Source organism: Aplysia californica, unplaced genomic scaffold (assembly GCF_000002075.1).
Source record: "Aplysia californica isolate F4 #8 unplaced genomic scaffold, AplCal3.0 scaffold00154, whole genome shotgun sequence".
Lineage (NCBI taxonomy): Eukaryota > Metazoa > Mollusca > Gastropoda > Aplysiida > Aplysiidae > Aplysia > Aplysia californica.
Window position 1 is genome coordinate 186,752 of NW_004797424.1, and position 4,300 is coordinate 191,051.

At 37.5% G+C, this 4,300-nt stretch overlaps 1 protein-coding gene across 1 annotated transcript in view; it reads left to right on the top strand.

The window, feature by feature from the left end:
* Positions 1–4,300, top strand: part of LOC101846348 (cell death abnormality protein 1) — a gene marked incomplete at its 3' end in the record, with an annotated part of 27,576 nt that overhangs the window by 1,756 nt on the left and 21,520 nt on the right.

A 4,300-nucleotide genomic window follows, 5' to 3' on the forward strand; every position in this document is an offset into this window, starting at 1 on the left:
CCTGTCAGCTGTTTAAAAAAATTTATTTGATTAATTCTATTTACTAACCTGTGTAGCCTGTGAATAAATACAACTTCTGGTATTTCTTGGAATTACAGATTTCGATCTATGTTGAAAATGAAACTGAAACCCAGTGTGTAGTTTATGTGTTTTTTGAACACCTTTTTTACCCTGTGATTTTGTTGCACACTTTCACAAACTGTTTTATGATCCCCAAAAAGACTATCAGTAGGTTTTTAAAGCATACGCCCCCAGTGTTATTTACTTTTATTTGTTTGGTGTTTCCAAATGCTATCCTTCCATCTCGCAAATGTTTTTTCTTTAAAAGTTTTGTTATTATTATTATTATTATTATTATTATTATTATTATTATTATTATTATTATTGTTATCATCATTTTCATCATTATTATTAGAGGTCTGTTTGCTTTTATCACTTTGATTTTACATCCCCATAAAGTTAATAACTCAATAGGTCTTTAAGGGACAGGGGTGTGCATGAGACATGAAATGTAAGGGAAGATTAGGAAATGATATATCATTAATCTTATCTCTATTGTATGTACGTTCCTGCTGTATGTAACATCCTGTACATGATAAAGATAACAACACTGACGTTTGACTTCATTGTTCCTTGTAGATTCTCGAAATGAATTTTTTTTTTAAATTTCTCTTTAAATCTTGTAAGGGTTTATTTTCTTAGTGGCTTTAACCCATTATGATACACATGAGCTAATTGTGTAGGTGGTCTTTATAAGTACTTCCTGTATGAGGAATAACACCCCCCCCCCCCCCTCACACTTCTTTTTTGTGTTGAAGGGAAAAATTCGAAATGACTTATCTTTCTCATAGACTTCCGTTTTTTGAGATCGTGAGGTCTGGTCCTGCTCCAGCCGCACCAATTCCCCCCTCCCTCCTCCCTCCTCCCCCCTTCTCCCCCAAGCTTGTTCAGTGGTCCTGTTGTGTCTCCTTCTAATCCATCCTAATTTCTTTCCCCTTTGTGCCTGCTGGGAATTTAAAGCATACTGCGCTGTGCGGCCGAAATGACTTATCTTTCTCATAGACTTCCGTTTTTTGAGATCGTGAGGTCTGGTCCTGCTCCAGCCGCACCAACTGTCAGTTGACCTATTTTGGCTTAAATTATACATGACGTGTTTACTTGATTTTACTGTATGTTTTGTTTTGTGGATTTGGTTCTCAAGTTTGGAAAGAAAAGACAATTTACTTCATACGTTGCTCAGCTTTGTATGTTTTTGCACTTTGGCATCTTTCTGTCAGGATTAACCATCCGATGTTACTGTCAGGATTAACCATCCCATCTTACTGTCAGGATTAACCATCCCATCTAATAGTCAGGATTAGCCGTCACATCTTACTGTCAGAATTAACCATCCCATCTTACTGTCAGAATTAACCATCCCATCTTACTGTCAGGATTAGCCCTCCCATCTTACTGTCAGGATTAACCATCCCATATCCTTTTTTATAGTCAGGGCTGAAAGAAATTGAGAAGAGTATCAAGGTCACAATAAATACCCCAGTATTTCTTTGGATGGACATTAGCCCAGTTGTTAAAAAATGTGCATGTGTTACATGATTTGTTTGTTGAGTAGATTTTATTTTTCACCAATATTATCTTATTTCTGTCCGTCGCATGAAATGTTTGTGTTATACTATGTAGCCAATATTGTCTTGAAGGACATGTTTCTCTCTACAGCAGGTTGATTCCATGTTTTGTAGTTGTCATTTTCTACTCTTACCCACGTTGAATATGTTTTACCAAAGTCGTTTTTTGTTCTTACATTCCTATGTTTTAATTTGTTCCGAAATTGTGTCCAAGGATCTAGAAATGTACTCGGTAACAGAGATGAAAGAAAACCTCTCGCTGTTATATATACTCCCAAGGCTTTTCCTCTAAAGCATCTACAGTTCAGATTGAGGTTTCAAACTTGTTGTGTGGTTTTCTTCTTCTTTCCTATCAAACATCTGTCGTTCTTTTCTCTCCTTCTTCTTTTTTGTGTTTGTTACTCTCTTGTAACATCTCTAATCTTCGGCACTTATATTATGACCTGATAGTGTTGAATGTGTCGTAAAACACGTACTAAAACTAAAAAAGCATTCCCCCGGGGCAGTGCCACCGACTGTAGTGTCTTTAGGCCATTCCCAAAGGGGGGACTTGTATGTGTCACTCTCTTGTGACCTGCTATTTTGGGGTGCCTTGATATAATGATAGTCGAAGCAGACCTTGTGCTGTTGAAGCTAGAGAGGTGAGCAGTCTAAGTCTGATTCCCTGTAAAGACTTCTCTGTTGACACCCACCCCTTGGCGCTCATATGACCTTATGCAGTTGCGAGCGCCGTAAAACCCTCTACTATAAAAAAAATAATATAAAAAAGCATGTTGAATTTGTTTTACCAAAGTCATTTTTTATTCTTATATTTCTATGTTTTGATTTGTTCAGAAATTGTGTCCAAGGATCAAGAAATGTACTCAGTAGCAGGGCTGAAAGAATCCTTCAAGCCGCCTTACATACTCCTAAGCCGTAAATTCTAAAGTATCTTACATATCAGATTTATTTTTTCAGTGGGTAGTGGCTTCTGTATGAGACAAATTATTTAATGTGCCTGAGTGTTAAAGTATTGTTATCTCATGTTTTTAGCTATCTGCCACCTAATTATGCCATACTTTAAATCACGTGTGTACTTTTGTTCCCCTGCTGTTTTTACCTTTTCACTTTTCACAACTCAATACACAACTGATGCGGTTATCCACAGAGGGTCAGTACAGTGACTCATGTGATCTGAGCACGGCTGACCAGTGTGCACAAGGTCTTGAGTGCTCAGTTATGGACTCAGTTTGTGAATGCCCCTTTTCTGATTACTACAATGGGAGTAGGTGTATCCTGAGTGAGTTTGCGCAGCACAATAACCTGGTCCCTGTTTAGTCAGCTACTAACCGGCTCTGTACATTGAAGAGATTTAAAAAAAGAATTCTTGTATTTTAAAGAACCCGTCGACTAACCGTTTAGATATTTACAGTTGAGTCTGCTTAAACTGAAACCTACAGGATTGCTGGATTTTCTTCGGTTTAGCCATATTTTTGGTTCTGTGAAGTTGCTTAATACAAGAAAAAATAAATAGGGGATTTATTTTCTTTCAGTAAAGTTATAGCTGTTTTTAAGTTGTTCAGTTTATGCAGACTTCATTGTTTCTGTAATGTATGCCTGTTTTAGGTTATATAACAAGTTATTGTCTAATACAAATCGCGTAGTAATAAATCTAATACGTAATGTAGATGTTGATTCAATACCTTTACAACTCGATACACTTTGAAGAAGTTTTCTGTATTCTGTGGTACGTACATACATGCAAATCTAGATGTTAACAAAAGGTGTCATATTGCTTGGTAACTGAAGGTCCAATCAGATTTCTAGTGTGGATATTTATGGTTGTGCGTTCTCAAGATATTTGCTCAAAATTTAACTTTGTTTTTGGTAATGGCAGCAAAAAAAGTGGTGATGTTTCGTCCTGTTGCTGATTATTCTCATTCACTCACAAGTGCCAAATGTTCCAACCCTGAGTAACTGAAAAAACATTTTAAAAAGTAAGCACCTTACTAGATATCAAAATATATCAATGTCATTTTAACTGTGGCTCCTGTGGGTAATTGTTAAGGTTTTGTCGTGGCAAAGCTTTTATCTTTGGCTAATAGATAGGTATAAAGGAGGTGCTCTATTGTAGAGAAAGTATAGAGAAAATTGTCACATCTACTTTAGAGAGTCTGTGGTGTTGGGGTTTGGCATTTATTAGACACATGCAGGAGACCCGAGTGATTTCTTAGTGGGGAGAAATTTGTATAGAGTATCTTGATATCTCGCTCGGTCTTTCTGCTGGGATGTTCTATCCTTCCCAGCCCGGGTTGGCCCTGACAGGCAGGGTCAGATGTCTGCCTCCTAATTGATCTAACTTATGTTGATGGGGATTTCAGGTAAATAAGTGGCACCATTGGAGAGTGGGAGAAGAATGGGAGACGGTTGGGGAAAGCAGAGTTGCACGCCATGTTAACAGGACAGAGGACTTTTTTGTTGTCTTACGATCTATTCTTATGGGGGGTGGGGTGGGGGGAGGAGAGAAACTAAAGTACAAACGTTTGAAATACTTCAGTGAGAGATGTGCACATCCCTAGATATAGCCAAGTGCTCTAACTTTCCTCTGATTGGTTCTCTAATCCTCGTTGTTGTCATCTTTATTCTCCTCTTTGTAGAACTAATTATTATTTTGTTTATGTGTACCGACAACAGGA